At 43.8% G+C, this 17,738-nt stretch overlaps 1 long non-coding RNA gene across 1 annotated transcript in view; it reads left to right on the forward strand.

Moving 5' to 3' along the window:
• The window catches only part of LOC307181267, a 920,325-nt gene that overhangs the window by 220,185 nt on the left and 682,402 nt on the right, over positions 1-17,738 (forward strand). The window contains exon 4 of the long non-coding RNA XR_013826264.1: positions 13,882-13,959. This is a non-coding gene — a long non-coding RNA (uncharacterized lncRNA). The remainder of the gene's footprint in view (positions 1-13,881; positions 13,960-17,738) is intronic.

Below are 17,738 nucleotides of genomic sequence, written 5' to 3' on the forward strand. Positions count from 1 at the left end.
TTAATGGTATAGTAAAGCAGACGTCGCTAGCATTAGAAAATCAGAATCGTTTTAATACACATTTACATGCTGGCATTTTGTCTTTGAATCAACGGATGGATTTGCTGGAGGATGCCTTTGAAGAATTGTATGATATGCTTCAGATTGGTTGTGTTGCTAAATTTAATCATCTTTGTGTTACTCCCTATAAAATTATAGAACGCTTGAACCAAAGTAAATTGATTGGAGAATATTTAAAAAGAAATTGGTCCGAAGAAGCAGAGAGACTGCTATTTGAACAACGATTACAGATTATTCATCTTAATACTACCGAGTTACACCCTGTTTCTTTTAGGAATTTTGCTTCATGGCTATCCTCTACTTTTCTTTTCTTTAAAGAATGGGTAGGCATGGGGGCTTTTGACATCCTTTGTGCAGTGGGGATCGCACTGTGCCTGTGGTTGGTGTGTCGTCTGAAACGTAAGTCACACATGCAAAAGATCATGTTGATGCAAGCCTTGGTGGCCATTGAAAACGGCCAGCCTGCCGGTGCCTGGATCTCCCTGCTAAACAAGTCCTAATGGTTGCCCCTACACAGGATGGCCATGAGCCATTGCACTCCTAGTGGGAGCCTCTGCTTGAAATCAGCCCTTGCACCCCGCGCTGTAAGCAGCATTGCACTATGGGAGGGTGATTTCTGCCGCCCATGATGATAGCCCTTGAACAGCCATGTCCCCTTGGGGGCAAGACTTGTACGGGCGATTGTCGTGTGGTCTAAGGACATAAAGAAAAAGGGGGAGATGTGGGACGCCGCCAGGAAGGAGCTGGATTCTTGGTCCAGAAGAAGGCAAAATTACATTGTTGCATCTTGCTTGCACTACCCAGGAGTGCCGCGTAAGGCGCCACGCGTGCATCCCGTGGAATGTAGGCGTAGCAATGAAGTGTCACATGTACTGACACACACCAATCCAGGGCTGTTGTGTGGACCTTCTGGCCAGTATAAAGCCTGCCATATTCTGCTGCGTAGGGTCTTCCTTCCATCTTTCTTCAACCAAGCTGTGCTCCAATAAAGTGTGATACGAAAAGAATCTTGCGTGTGGTGACTCGTCATTCTGCTGGTCAGAAGCGGCTCGCCGCAGTTTTCTAAATTTGAGACCCTGTTCTGTTTTGGAATTCAGTTCCTGTGTAGCCAAGTTTACATTCCGTGTATTAGTGATATCTTATGATGTTTCTTTTTCTGAGTGACTTATTTCAGTTAGAATCATCATACCTGAATCCACTCATTATGCTGCTATGGGCCTGATGACATAGATTTCATTGCTGAGTGATACTGCATTGTACGTAAGTACCACAAGTTCTTTATCCATTTTTCACTTTCTGTGATATTGAACTTGTATGGTAAAAGAGGTTCTTGTAAACAGAGGCGTCCCAAACTTTGGGGTGGCTGTGTCTTTTTGATTTTAATTTCCCTAAGCTATAGGACCATAAGTGGAAGTGCCCTAGGCTCTGTTACTTTGTTTTTTAGATGTTTCAGGAAACACCATACACTTCTCCCGAGTGTCTGTTGGCAATTTACATCCCGCCCATCAGCATAACAAGGCTCCCAGTTCTCCATGGCCTGTCCTGCCTTTCTGGATTTTACACTTTTTTCAGATGGCCCTTTTGACCGGGGGGAAGTGAGACTTCATTGTAGTGCAGATTTCCTTTGCAGGTTTGCTTGGTTGGCCAAAAAGGGCGTATGCGTTTTTTCCTGAATATATTCAGGAAAAAACGCATACGCCCTTTTTGGCCAAGTGCATCATTGTGGACGTTCTGCCTCTTTTCCTATGCTTTCAATGCAATTGCAGTCTACCTCCTGAAATCGGTTTCCTGCAATTCTGCCCCGCTTTCAAGTCCTCTTGGCAGCCTTACTTCAGTATATTTTTGGACGATAGCTGTCATTTATAACTCTGCAGGTTTGTGAATTACAGTGCCCCTGATCTCCTTTCTTCAACTCGCTTTCTTGTGACCTGGCCGCAACACCGCAGGATGGCTTCAGGCCCTAATCTGGTTTCGGCACGGCACGCTGAGCCTGTGGTTAATTCCTCTTCCTGGTGGGAAATGAGAGTTAAATTTGCCCGTCCAGACACCTCCAGCTAGTCTCTCATTGGTTCTCGCTATTCCTGTTCATCTTCCGCAGAAATTGCAAACTGGGCCAAACAGGAGGTTAAAGGGACTGACTCTCCAAGTCGGGAGAGTGTTAGTAAAGCGTCTGGAATGTTGCACCCGAGTACCAGGGTACGAAAACTGAGACATATTTGAACACGTTTCCCGATCACATGGTTGATCATAGTCTGGGTTCCACATGCATGTTTTAGCTGAAGGAAGAATACCTTAAACCTGGGTAGTTGAAACCCGTGGAATGGGAACCATGCAATATGACTTCAAAGGGTCTTCATTTGCTCACCGAACCTCTCCAATCCTATCACTGCTGCGTTTATGCCCCTGTACACATGCTTGATTCTCTTTCAGAGACATAGCAATCCATAGGTTTTAAGATACTTACTAGTCAGGTACATTCTTAGGCGTTTAATATGCGGTGTTGAGTCCATTTCGTTGAGCAAGGAGTAGCTCTTGTCTATTCCGTATTTGGCTTAAGGAACTTTATCTGTGCTCATTTCAATCTCTGGTTTTATGCAGCACACCAACTCACCTTTCCCCTTAAGCAAGCATAAGTTGGTTTTCTAAATTTGAGACCCTGTTCTGTTTTGGAATTCAGTTCCTGTGTAGCCAAGTTTACATTCCGTGTATTACTGATATCTCATGATGTTTCTTTTTCTGTGTGACTTATTTCAGTTAGAATCATCATACCTGAATCCACTCATTGTGCTGCTAAGGGCCTGATGACATAGATTTCATTGCTGAGTGATATTGCTTTGTAAGTAAATACCACAATTTCTTTATCCATTTTTCACTTTCTGCGATGTTGAACTTGTACTGTAAACGAGGTTCTTGTAAACAGAAGCATCCCAAACTTTGGGGTGGCTGTGTCTTTTTGATTTTAATTTCCCTAAGCTATAGGACCATAAGTGGAAGTGCCCTAGGCTCTGTTGCTTTGTTTTTTGGTTGTTTCAGGAAACACCATACACTTCTCCCGAGTGTCTGTTGGCAATTTACATCCCGCCCATCAGCATAACAAGACTCCCAGTTCTCCATGGCCTGTCCTGCCTTTCTGGATTTTACAATTTTTTCAGATGGCCCTTTTGACCAGGGGGAAGTGAGACTTCATTGTAGTGCTGATTTCCTTTGGAAGCTTGCTTGGTTGGCCAAAAAGGGCGTATGCGTTTTTTCCTGAATATATTCAGGAAAAAACACATACGCCCTTTTTGGCCAAGTGCATCATTGTGGACGTTCTGCCTCTTTTCCTATGCTTTCAATGCAATTCCAGTCTACCTCCTGAAATCGGTTTCCCTGCAATTCTGCCCTGCTTTCAAGTCCTCTTGGCAGCCTTACTTTAGTATATTTTTGGACGATAGCTGTCATTTATAACTCTGCAGGTTTGTGAATTACAGTGCCCCTGAGCTCCTTTCTTCAACTCGCTTTCTTGTGACCTGGCCGCAACACCGCAGGATGGCTTCAGGCCCTAATCTGGTTCCGGCACGGCACGCTGAGCCTTTGGTTATTTCCTCTTCCTGGTGGGAAATGAGAGTTAAATTTGCCCGTCCAGACACCTCCAGCTAGTCTCTCATTGGTTCTCGCTATTCCTGTTCATCTTCCGTAGAAATTGCAAACTGGGCCAAACAGGAAGTAAAAGGCCCTGACTCTCCAAGTGGGGAGAGTGTTAGTAAAGCGTCTGGAATGTTGCACCCGAGTACCAGGGGAGGAAAACTGAGAGATATTTGAACACGTCTCCCGTTCACACGGTTGATCATACTCTGGGTTCCACATGCATGTTTTAGCTGAAGGAAGAATACCTTAAACCTGGAGAGTTGAGACCCGTGTAATGGGTACCATGCAACATGACTTGAAAGGGTCTTCATTTGCTCACCGAACCTCTCCAATCCTATCACTGCTGCGTTTATGTCCCTGTACACACGATTGATTCTCTTTCGGAGACATAGCAATCCATAGGTTTTAAGATACTTACTAATCAGGTACATACTTAGGCGTTTAATATGGGGTGTTGTGTCCATTTCGTTGAGCAAGGACTAGCTCTTGTCTATTCCATATTTGGCTTAAGGAACTTTATCTGTGCTCATTTCAATCTCTGGTTTTATGCAGCACACCAACTCACCTTTCCCCTTAAGCAAGCATAAGTTGGTTTTCTAAATTTGAGACCCTGTTCTGTTCTGTAATTCAGTTCCTCTGTAGCCAAGTTTACATTCCGTGTATTACTGATATCTTATGATGTTTCTTTTTCTGTGTGACTTATTTCAGTAAGAATCATCGTACCTGAATCCACTCATTGTGCTGCTAAGGGCCTGATGACATAGATTTCATTGCTGAGTGATACTGCATTGTACGTAAGTACCACAAGTTCTTTATCCATTTTTCACTTTCTGTGATATTGAACTTGTACGGTAAACGAGGTTCTTGTAAACAGAGGCGTCCCAAACTTTGGGGTGGCTGTGTCTTTTTGATTTTAATTTCCCTAAGCTATAGGACCATAAGTGGAAGTGCCCAAGGCTCTGTTGCTTTGTTTTTTAGATGTTTCAGGAAACACCATACACTTCTCCCGAGTGTCTGTTGGCAATTTACATCCCGCCCATCAGCATAACAAGGCTCCCAGTTCTCCATGGCCTGTCCTGCCTTTCTGGATTTTACAATTTTTTCAGATGGCCCTTTTGACCAGGGGAAAGTGAGACTTCATTGTAGTGCAGATTTCCTTTGCAAGCTTGCTTTGTTGGCCAAAAAGGGCGTATGCGTTTTTTCCTGAATATATTCAGGAAAAAACGCATACGCCCTTTTTGGCCAAGTGCATCATTGTGGACGTTCTGCCTCTTTTCCTATGCTTTCAATGCAATTGCAGTCTACCTCCTGAAATCGGTTTCCTGCAATTCTGCCCCGCTTTCAAGTCCTCTTGGCAGCCTTACTTCAGTATATTTTTGGACGATAGCTGTCATTTATAACTCTGTAGGTTTGTGAATTACAGTGCCCCTGAGCTCCTTTCTTCAACTCGCTTTCTTGTGACCTGGCCGCAACACCGCAGGATGGCTTCAGGCCCTAATCTGGTTCTGGCACGGCACGCTGAGCCTGTGGTTAATTCCTCTACCTGGTGGGAAATGAGAGTTAAATTTGCCCGTCCAGACACCTCCAGCTAGTCTCTCATTGGTTCTCGCTATTCCTCTTCATCTTCCGCAGAAATTGCAAACTGGGCCAAACAGGAGGTTAAAGGGACTGACTCTCCAAGTCGGGAGAGTGTTAGTAAAGCATCTGGAATGTTGCACCCGAGTACCAGGGTACGAAAACTGAGACATATTTGAACACATCTCCCGTTCACACGGTTGATCATACTCTGGGTTCCACATGCATGTTTTAGCTGAAGGAAGAATACCTTAAACCTGGGTAGTTGAAACCCGTGGAATGGGTACCATGCAATATGACTTCAAAGGGTCTTCATTTGCTCACCGAACCTCTCCAATCCTATCACTGCTGCGTTTATGCCCCTGTACACATGCTTGATTCTCTTTCAGAGACATAGCAATCCATAGGTTTTAAGATACTTACTAGTCAGGTACATTCTTAGGCGTTTAATATGGGGTGTTGAGTCCATTTCGTTGAGCAAGGAGTAGCTCTTGTCTATTCCATATTTGGCTTAAGGAACTTTATCTGTGCTCATTTCAATCTCTGGTTTTATGCAGCACACCAACTCACCTTTCCCCTTAAGCAAGCATAAGTTGGTTTTCTACATTTGAGACCCTGTTCTGTTTTGGAATTCAGTTCCTGTGTAGCCAAGTTTACATTACGTGTATTACTGATATCTCATGATGTTTCTTTTTCTGTGTGACTTATTTCAGTTAGAATCATCATACCTGAATCCACTCATTGTGCTGCTAAGGGCCTGATGACATAGATTTCATTGCTGAGTGATATTGCTTTGTAAGTAAATACCACAATTTTTTTATCCATTTTTCACTTTCTGCGATGTTGAACTTGTACTGTAAACGAGGTTCTTGTAAACAGAAGCATCCCAAACTTTGGGGTGGCTGTGTCTTTTTGATTTTAATTTCCCTAAGCTATAGGACCATAAGTGGAAGTGCCCTAGGCTCTGTTGCTTTGTTTTTTGGTTGTTTCAGGAAACACCATACACTTCTCCCGAGTGTCTGTTGGCAGTTGACATCCCGCCCATCAGCATAACAAGGCTCCCAGTTCTCCATGGACTGTCCTGCCTTTCTGGATTTTACAATTTTTTCAGATGGCCCTTTTGACCAGGGGGAAGTGAGACTTCATTGTAGTGCAGATTTCCTTTGCAAGCTTGCTTGGTTGGCCAAAAAGGGCGTATGCGTTTTTTCCTGAATATATTCAGGAAAAAACGCATACGCCCTTTTTGGCCAAGTGCATCATTGTGGACGTTCTGCCTCTTTTCCTATGCTTTCAATGCAATTCCAGTCTACCTCCTGAAATCGGTTTCCCTGCAATTCTGCCCTGCTTTCAAGTCCTCTTGGCAGCCTTACTTTAGTATATTTTTGGACGATAGCTGTCATTTATAACTCTGCAGGTTTGTGAATTACAGTGCCCCTGAGCTCCTTTCTTCAACTCGCTTTCTTGTGAGCTGGCCGCAACACCGCAGGATGGCTTCAGGCCCTAATCTGGTTCCGGCACGGCACGCTGAGCCTTTGGTTATTTCCTCTTCCTGGTGGGAAATGAGAGTTAAATTTGCCCGTCCAGACACCTCCAGCTAGTCTCTCATTTGTTCTCGCTATTCCTGTTCATCTTCCGTAGAAATTGCAAACTGGGCCAAACAGGTAGTTAAAGGCCCTGACTCTCCAAGTGGGGAGAGTGTTAGTAAAGCGTCTGGAATGTTGCACCCGAGTACCAGGGGAGGAAAACTGAGAGATATTTGAACACGTCTCCCGTTCACACGGTTGATCATACTCTGGGTTCCACATGCATGTTTTAGCTGAAGGAAGAATACCTTAAACCTGGAGAGTTGAGACCCGTGTAATGGGTACCATGCAACATGACTTCAAAGGGTCTTCATTTGCTCACCGAACCTCTCCAATCCTATCACTGCTGCGTTTATGCCCCTGTACACACGCTTGATTCTCTTTCGGAGACATAGCAATCCATAGGTTTTAAGATACTTACTAATCAGGTACATACTTAGGCGTTTAATATGGGGTGTTGTGTCCATTTCGTTGAGCAAGGAGTAGCTCTTGTCTATTCCATATTTGGCTTAAGGAACTTTATCTGTGCTCATTTCAATCTCTGGTTTTATGCAGCACCCCAACTCACCTTTCCCCTTAAGCAAGCATAAGTTGGTTTTCTAAATTTGAGACCCTGTTCTGTTCTGTAATTCAGTTCCTGTGTAGCCAAGTTTACATTCCGTGTATTACTGATATCTTATGATGTTTCTTTTTCTGTGTGACTTATTTCAGTTAGAATCATCGTACCTGAATCCACTCATTGTGCTGCTAACGGCCTGATGACATAGATTTCATTGCTGAGTGATACTGCCTTGTACGTAAGTACCACAAGTTCTTTATCCATTTTTCACTTTCTGTGATATTGAACTTGTATGGTAAAAGAGGTTCTTGTAAACAGAGGCGTCCCAAACTTTGGGGTGGCTGTGTCTTTTTGATTTTAATTTCCCTAAGCTATAGGACCATAAGTGGAAGTGCCCTAGGCTCTGTTGCTTTGTTTTTTAGATGTTTCAGGAAACACCATACACTTCTCCCGAGTGTCTGTTGGCAATTTACATCCCGCCCATCAGCATAACAAGACTCCCAGTTCTCCATGGCCTGTCCTGCCTTTCTGGATTTTACAATTTTTTCAGATGGCCCTTTTGACCAGGGGGAAGTGAGACTTCATTGTAGTGCAGATTTCCTTTGCAAGCTTGCTTGGTTGGCCAAAAAGGGCGTATGCGTTTTTTCCTGAATATATTCAGGAAAAAACGCATATGCCCTTTTTGGCCAAGTGCATCATTGTGGACGTTCTGCCTCTTTTCCTATGCTTTCAATGCAATTCCAGTCTACCTCTTGAAATCGGTTTCCCTGCAATTCTGCCCTGCTTTCAAGTCCTCTTGGCAGCCTTACATTAGTATATTTTTGGACGATAGCTGTCATTTATAACTCTGCAGGTTTGTGAATTACAGTGCCCCTGAGCTCCTTTCTTCAACTCGCTTTCTTGTGACCTGGCCGCAACACCGCAGGATGGCTTCAGGCCCTAATCTGGTTCCGGCACGGCACGCTGAGCCTTTGGTTAGTTCCTCTTCATGGTGGGAAATGAGAGTTAAATTTGCCCGTCCAGACACCTCCAACTAGTCTCTCATTGGTTCTCGCTATTCCTGTTCATCTTCCGTAGAAATTGCAAACTGGGCAAAACAGGAAGTTAAAGGTCCTGACTCTCCAAGTGGGGAGAGTGTTAGTAAAGCGTCTGGAATGTGGCACCCGAGTACCAGGGGAGGAAAACTGAGAGATATTTGAACATGTCTCCCGTTCACACGGTTGATCATACTCTGGGTTCCACATGCATGTTTTAGCTGAAGGAAGAATACCTTAAACCTGGAGAGTTGAGACCCGTGTAATGGGTACCATGCAACATGACTTGAAAGGGTCTTCATTTGCTCACCGAACCTCTCCAATCCTATCACTGCTGCGTTTATGCCCCTGTACACACGCTTGATTCTCTTTTGGAGACATAGCAATCCATAGGTTTTAAGATACTTACTAATCAGGTACATACTTAGGCGTTTAATATGGGGTGTTGTGTCCATTTCGTTGAGCAAGGAGTAGCTCTTGTCTATTCCATATTTGGCTTAAGGAACATTATCTGTGCTCATTTCAATCAATGGTTTTATGCAGCACCCCAACTCACCTTTCCCCTTAAGCAAGCATAAGTTGGTTTTCTAAATTTGAGACCCTGTTCTGTTCTGTAATTCAGTTCCTGTGTAGCCAAGTTTACATTCCGTGTATTACTGATATCTTATGATGTTTCTTTTTCTGTGTGACTTATTTCAGTTAGAATCATCGTACCTGAATCCACTCATTGTGCTGCTAAGGGCCTGATGACATAGATTTCATTGCTGAGTGATACTGCATTGTACGTAAGTACCACAAGTTCTTTATCCATTTTTCACTTTCTGTGATATTGAACTTGTACGGTAAACGAGGTTCTTGTAAACAGAGCCGTTCCAAACTTTGGGCTCGCTGTGTCTTTTTGATTTTAATTTCCCTAAGCTATAGGACCATAAGTGGAAGTGCCCTAAGCTCCCTTGCTTTGTTTTTTAGATGTTTCAGGAAACACCATACACTTCTCCGGAGTGTCTGTTAGCAATTTACATCCCGTCCATCAGCATAACAAGGCTCCCAGTTCTCCGTGGGCTGCCCTGCCTTTCTGGATTTTACACTTTTTTCAGATGGCCCTTTTGACCGGGGGGAAGTGAGACTTCATTGTAGTGCAGATTTCCTTTGCAGGTTTGCTTGGTTGGCCAAAAAGGGCATATGCGTTTTTTCTTGAATATATTCAGGAAAAAACACATACGCCCTTTTTGGCCAAGTGCATCATTGTGGACGTTCTGCCTCTTTTCCTATGCTTTCAATGCAATTCCAGTCTACCTCCTGAAATCGGTTTCCTGCAATTCTTCCCCGCTTTCAAGTCCTCTTTGCAGCCTTACTTCAGTATATTTTTGGACGATAGCTGTCATTTATAACTCTGCAGGTTTGTGCATTACAGTGCCCCTGAGCTCCTTTCTTCAACTCGCTTTCTTTTGAGCTGGCCGCAACACCGCAGGATGGCTTCAGGCCCTAATCTGGTTCCGGAACGGCACGCTGAGCCTTTGGTTATTTCCTCTTCCTGGTGGGAAATGAGAGTTAAATTTGCCCGTCCAGACACCTCCAGCTAGTCTCTCATTGGTTCTCGCTATTCCTGTTCATCTTCCGCAGAAATTGCAAACTGGGCCAAACAGGAGGTTAAAGGGACTGACTCCCCAAGTCGGGAGAGTGTTAGTAAAGCGTCTGGAATGTTGCACCCGAGTACCAGGGTACGAAAACTGAGACATATTTGAACACGTCTCCCGATCACATGGTTGATCATACTCTAGGTTCCACATGCATGTTTTAGCTGAAGGAAGAATACCTTAAACCTGGGTAGTTGAAACCCGTGGAATGGGTACCATACAATATGACTTCAAAGGGTCTTTATTTGCTCACCGAACCTCTCCAATCCTATCACTGCTGCGTTTATGCCCCTGTACACATGCTTGATTCTCTTTCGGAGACATAGCAATCCATAGGTTGTAAGATACTTACTAGTCAGGTACATTCTTAGGCGTTTAATATGCGGTGTTGAGTCCATTTCGTTGAGCAAGGAGTAGCTCTTGTCTATTCCGTATTTGGCTTAAGGAACTTTATCTGTGCTCATTTCAATCTCTGGTTTTATGCAGCACCCCAACTCACCTTTCCCCTTAAGCAAGCATAAGTTGGTTTTCTGAATTTGAGAACCTGTTCTGTTTTGGAATTCAGTTCCTGTGTAGCCAACTTTACATTCCGTGTATTAGTGATATCTTATGATGTTTCTTTTTCTGTGTGACTTATTTCAGTTAGAATCATCATACCTGAATCCACTCATTGTGCTGCTAAGGGCCTGATGACATAGATTTCATTGCTGAGTGATATTGCTTTGTAAGTAAATACCACAACTTCTTTAACCATTTTTCACTTTCTGCGATGTTGAACTTGTACTGTAAACGAGGTTCTTGTACACAGAGGCGTCCCAAACTTTGGGGTGGCTGTGTCTTTTTGATTTTAATTTCCCTAAGCTATAGGACCATAAGTGGAAGTGCCCTAGGCTCTGTTGCTTTGTTTTTTAGATGTTTCAGGAAACACCATACACTTCTCCCGAGTGTCCCTTGGCAATTTACATCCCGCCCATCAGCATAACAAGGCTCCCAGTTCTCCATGGCCTGTCCTGCCTTTCTGGATTTTACACTTTTTTCAGATGGCCCTTTTGACCGGGGGGATGTGAGACTTCATTGTAGTGCAGATTTCCTTTGCAAGTTTGCTTGGTTGGCTAAAAAGTGCGTATGCGTTTTTTCCTGAATATATTCAGGAAAAAACACATACGCCCTTTTTGGCCAAGTGCATCATTGTGGACGTTCTGCCTCTTTTCCTATGCTTTCAATGCAATTCCAGTCTACCTCCTGAAATCGGTTTCCTGCAATTCTGCCCCGCTTTCAAGTCCTCTTGGCAGCCTTACTTCAGTATATTTTTGGACGATAGCTGTCATTTATAACTCTGCAGGTTTGTGAATTACAGTGCCCCTGAGCTCCTTTCTTCAACTCGCTTTCTTGTGAGCTGTTCGCCACACCGCAGGATGGCTTCAGGCCCTAATCTGGTTCCGGCATGGCACGCTGAGCCTTTGGTTAATTCCTCTTCCTGGTGGGAAATGAGAGTTAAATTTTCCCGTCCAGACACCTCCAGCTAGTCTCTCATTGGTTCTCGCTATTCCTGTTCATCTTCCGCAGATATTGCAAACTGGGCCAAACAGGAGGTTAAAGGGTCTGACTCTCCAAGTCGGGAGAGTGTTAGTAAAGCGTCTTGAATGTTGCACCCGAGTACCAGGGTACGAAAACTGAGACATATTTGAACACGTCTCCTGATCACATGGTTGATCATACTCTAGGGTCCACATGCATGTTTTAGCTGAAGGAAGAATACCTTAAACCTGGGTAGTTGAAACCCGTGGAATGGGTACCATGCAATATGACTTCAAAGGGTCTTCATTTGCTCACCGAACCTCTCCAATCCTATCACTGCTGCGTTTATGCCCCTGTACACATGCTTGATTCTCTTTTGGAGACATAGCAATCCATAGGTTTTAAGATACTTACTAGTCAGGTACATTCTTAGGCGTTTAATATGCGGTGTTGAGTCCATTTCGTTGAGCAAGGAGTAGCTCTTGTCTATTCCATATTTGGCTTAAGGAACTTTATCTGTGCTCATTTCAATCTCTGGTTTTATGCAGCACCCCAACTCACCTTTACCCTTAAGCAAGCATAAGTTGGTTTTCTAAATTTGAGACCCTGTTCTGTTCTGTAATTCAGTTCCTGTGTAGCCAAGTTTACATTCCGTGTATTAGTGATATCTTATGATGTTTCTTTTTCTGTGTGACTTATTTCAGTTAGAATCATCGTACCTGAATCCACTCATTATGCTGCTATGGGCCTGATGACATAGATTTCATTGCTGAGTGATACTGCATTGTACGTAAGTACCACAAGTTCTTTATCCATTTTTCACTTTCTGTGATATTGAACTTGTACGGTAAACGAGGTTCCTGTAAACAGAGGCGTCCCAAACTTTGGGGTGGCTGTGTCTTTTTGATTTTAATTTCCCTAAGCTATAGGACCATAAGTGGAAGTGCCCTAGGCTCTGTTGCTTTGTTTTTTAGATGTTTCAGGAAACACCATACACTTCTCCCAAGTGTCTGTTGGCAATTTACATCCCGCCCATCAGCATAACAAGGCTCCCAGTTCTCCATGGCCTGTCCTGCCTTTCTGGATTTTACACTTTTTTCAGATGGCCCTTTTGACCGGGGGGAAGTGAGACTTCATTGTAGTGCAGATTTCCTTTGCAAGCTTGCTTGGTTGGCCAAAAAGGGCGTATGCGTTTTTTCCTGAATATATTCAGGAAAAAACGCATACGCCCTTTTTGGCCAAGTGCATCATTGTGGACGTTCTGCCTCTTTTCCTATGCTTTCAATGCAATTCCAGTCTACCTCCTGAAATCGGTTTCCTGCAATTCTGCCCCACTTTCAAGTCCTCTTGGCAGCCTTACTTCAGTATATTTTTGGACGATAGCTGTCATTTATAACTCTGTAGGTTTGTGCATTACAGTGCCCATGAGCTCCTTTCTTCAACTCGCTTTCTTGTGAGCTGGCCGCAACACCGCAGGATGGCTTCAGGCCCTAATCTGGTTCCGACATGGCACGCTGAGCCTTTGGTTAATTCGTCTTCCTGGTTGGAAATGAGAGTTAAATTTGCCCGTCCAGACACCTCCAGCTAGTCTCTCATTGGTTCTCGCTATTCCTGTTCAACTTCCGCAGAAATTGCAAACTGGGCCAAACAGGAGGTTAAAGGGACTGACTCTCCAAGTCGGGAGAGTGTTAGTAAAGCGTCTTGAATGTTGCACCCGAGTACCAGGGTACGAAAACTGAGACATATTTGAACACGTCTCCCGATCACATGGTTGATCATACTCTAGGGTCCACATGCATGTTTTAGCTGAAGGAAGAATACCTTAAACCTGGGTAGTTGAAACCCGTGGAATGGGTACCATGCAATATGACTTCAAAGGGTCTTCATTTGCTCACCGAACCTCTCCAATCCTATCACTGCTGCTTTTATGCCCCTGTACACATGCTTGATTCTCTTTTGGAGACATAGCAATCCATAGGTTGTAAGATACTTACTAGTCAGGTACATTCTTAGGCGTTTAATATGCGGTGTTGAGTCCATTTCGTTGAGCAAGGAGTAGCTCTTGTCTATTCCATATTTGGCTTAAGGAACTTTATCTGTGCTCATTTCAATCTCTGGTTTTATGCAGCACCCCAACTCACCTTTCCCCTTAAGCAAGCATAAGTTGGTTTTCTAAATTTGAGACCCTGTTCTGTTCTGTAATTCAGTTCCTGTGTAGCCAAGTTTACATTCCGTGTATTACTGATATCTTATGATGTTTCTGTTTCTGTGTGACTTATTTCACTTAGAATCATCATACCTGAATCCACTCATTGTGCTGCTAAGGGCCTGATGACATAGATTTCATTGCTGAGTGATATTGCTTTGTAAGTAAATACCACAACTTCTTTATCCATTTTTCACTTTCTGCGATGTTGAACTTGTACTGTAAACGAGGTTCTTGTAAACAGAGGCGTCCCAAACTTTGGGGTGGCTGTGTCTTTTTGATTTTAATTTCCCTAAGCTATAGGACCATAAGTGGAAGTGCCCTAGGCTCTGTTGCTTTGTTTTTTAGATGTTTCAGGAAACACCATACACTTCTTCCAAGTGTCTGTTGGCAATTTACATCCCGCCCATCAGCATAACAAGGCTCCCAGTTCTCCATGGCCTGTCCTGCCTTTCTGGATTTTACACTTTTTTCAGATGGCCCTTTTGACCGGGGGGAAGTGAGACTTCATTGTAGTGCAGATTTCCTTTGCAAGCTTGCTTGGTTGGCCAAAAAGGGCGTATGCGTTTTTTCCTGAATATATTCAGGAAAAAACACATACGCCCTTTTTGGCCAAGTGCATCATTGTGGACGTTCTGCCTCTTTTCCTATGCTTTCAATGCAATTCCAGTCTGCCTCCTGAAATCGGTTTCCTGCAATTCTGCCCCGCTTTCAAGTCCTCTTGGAAGCCTTACTTCAGTATATTTTTGGACGATAGCTGTCATTTATAACTCTGCAGGTTTGTGAATTACACTGCCCCTGAGCTCTTTTCTTCAACTCGCTTTCTTGTGACCTGGCCGCAACACCGCAGGATGGCTTCAGGCCCTAATCTGGTTCCGGCACGGCACGCTGAGCCTTTGGTTAATTCCTCTTCCTGGTGGGAAATGAGAGTTAAATTTGCCCGTCCAGACACCTCCAGCTAGTCTCTCATTGGTTCTCCCTATTCCTGTTCATCTTCCGCAGAAATTGCAAACTGGGCCAAACAGGAGGTTAAAGGCGCTGACTCTCCAAGTCGGGAGAGTGTTAGTAAAGCGTCTTGAATGTTGCACCCGAGTACCAGGGTACGAAAACTGAGACATATTTGAACACGTCTCCCGTTCACACGGTTGATCATACTCTGGGTTCCACATGCATGTTTTAGCTGAAGGAAGAATACCTTAAACCTGGAGAGTTGAGACCCGTGGAATGGGTACCATGCAATATGACTTCAAAGGGTCTTCATTTGCTCACCGAACCTCTCCAATCCTATCACTGCTGCGTTTATGCCCCTGTACACACGCTTGATTCTCTTTTGGAGACATAGCAATCCATAGGTTTTAAGATACTTACTAGTCAGGTACATTCTTAGGCGTTTAATATGGGGAGTTGAGTCCATTTCGTTGAGCAAGGAGTAGCTCTTGTCTATTCCATATTTGGCCTAAGGAACTTTATCTGTGCTCATTTCAATCTCTGGTTTTATGCAGCACCCCAACTCACCTTTCCCCTTAAGCAAGCATAAGTTGGTTTTCTAAATTTGAAACCCTGTTCTGTTTTGGAATTCAGTTCCTGTGTAGCCAAGTCTACATTCCGTGTATTAGTGATATCTTATGATGTTTCTTTTTCTGTGTGACTTATTTCAGTTAGAATCATCGTACCTGAATCCCCTCATTATGCTGCTACATGCCTGATGACATAGATTTCATTGCTGAGTGATACTGCATTGTACGTAAGTACCACAAGTTCTTTATCCATTTTTCTCTTTCTGTGATATTGAACTTGTACGGTAAACGAGATTCTTGTATACAGAGGAGTCCCAAACATAGGGGTGGCTGTGTCTTTTTGATTTTAATTTCCCTAAGCTATAGGACCATAAGTGGAATTACCCTAGGCTCTGTTGTTTTGTTTTTTAGATGTTTCAGGAAACACCATACACTTCTCCCAAGTGTCTGTTGGCAATTTACATCCCGCCCATCAGCATAACAAGGCTCCCAGTTCTCCATGGCCTGTCCTGCCTTTCTGGATTTTACACTTTTTTCAGATGGCCCTTTTGACCGGGGGGAAGTGAGACTTCATTGTAGTGCAGATTTCCTTTGCAAGCTTGCTTGGTTGGCCAAAAAGGGCGTATGCGTTTTTTCCTGAATATATTCAGGAATATTTTCAGAAAAAAACGCATACGCCCTTTTTGACCAAGTGCATCATTGTGGACGTTCTGCCTCTTTTCCTATGCTTTCAATGCAATTCCAGTCTACCTCCTGAAATCGGTTTCCTGCAATTCTGCTCCGCTTTCAAGTCCTCTTGGCAGCCTTACTTCAGTATATTTTTGGACGATAGCTGTCATTTATAACTCTGCAGGTTTGTGAATTACAGTGCCCCTGAGCTCCTTTCTTCAACTCGCTTTCTTGTGACCTGGCCGCAACACCGCAGGATGGCTTCAGGCCCTAATCTGGTTCCGGCATGGCACGCTGAGCCTTTCGTTAATTCCTCTTCCTGGTGGGAAATGAGAGTTAAGTTTGCCCGTCCAGACACCTCCAGCTAGTCTCTCATTGGTTCTCGCTATTCCTGTTCATCTTCCGCAGAAATTGCAAACTGGGCCAAACAGGAGGTTAAAGGGACTGACTCTCCAAGTCGGGAGAGTGTTAGTAAAGCGTCTGGAATGTTGCACCCGAGTACCAGGGTACGAAAACTGAGACATATTTGAACACGTCTCCCGTTCACACGGTTGATCATACTCTGGGTTCCACATGCATGTTTTAGCTGAAGGAAGAATACCTTAAACCTGGAGAGTTGAGACCCGAGGAATGGGTACCATGCAATATGACTTCAAAGGGTCTTCATTTGCTCACCGAACCTCTCCAATCCTATCACTGCTGCGTTTATACCCCTGTACACACGCTTGATTCTCTTTTGGAGACATAGCAATCCATAGGTTTTAAGATACTTACTAGTCAGGTACATTCTTAGGCGTTTAATATGGGGAGTTGAGTCCATTTCGTTGAGCAAGGAGTAGCTCTTGTCTATTCCATATTTGGCTTAAGGAACTTTATCTGTGCTCATTTCAATCTCTGGTTTTATGCAGCACCCCAACTCACCTTTCCCCTTAAGCAAGCATAAGTTGGTTTTCTAAATTTGAGACCCTGTTCTGTTCTGTAATTCAGTTCCTGTGTAGCCAAGTTTACATTCCGTGTATTAGGGATATCTTATGATGTTTCTTTTTCTGTGTGACTTATTTCAGTTAGAATCATCTACCTGAATCCACTCATTGTGCTGCTAAGGGCCTGATGTCGTAGATTTCATTGCTGAGTGATATTGCTTTGTAAGTAAATACCACAACTTCTTTATCCATTTTTCACTTTCTGCGATGTTGAACTTGTACTGTAAACGAGGTTGTTGTAAACAGAGGCGTCCCAAACTTTGGGGTTGCTGTGTCTTTTTGATTTTAATTTCCCTAAGCTATAGGACCATAAGTGGAAGTGCCCTAGGCTCTGTTGCTTTGTTTTTTAGATGTTTCAGGAAACACCATACACTTCTCCAGAGTGTCTGTTGGCAATTTACATCCCGCCCATCAGCATAACAAGGCTCCCAGTTCTCCATGGCCTGTCCTGCCTTTCTGGATTTTACACTTTTTTCAGATGGCCCTTTTGACCGGGGGGAAGTGAGACTTCATTGTAGTGCAGATTTCCTTTGCAAGCTTGCTTGGTTGGCCAAAAAGGGCGTTGCGTTTTTTCCTGAATATACTCAGGAAAAAACGCATACGCCCTTTTTGGCCAAGTGCATCATTGTGGACGTTCTGCCTCTTTTCCTATGCTTTCAATGCAATTCCAGTCTACCTCCTGAAATTGGTTTCCTGCAATTCTGCCCCGCTTTCAAGTCCTCTTGGCAGCCTTACTTCAGTATATTTTTGGACGATAGCTGTCATTTATT

Source organism: Stenella coeruleoalba, assembly GCF_951394435.1.
Source record: "Stenella coeruleoalba genome assembly, contig: scaffold_41, whole genome shotgun sequence".
Taxonomy (NCBI): domain Eukaryota; kingdom Metazoa; phylum Chordata; class Mammalia; order Artiodactyla; family Delphinidae; genus Stenella; species Stenella coeruleoalba.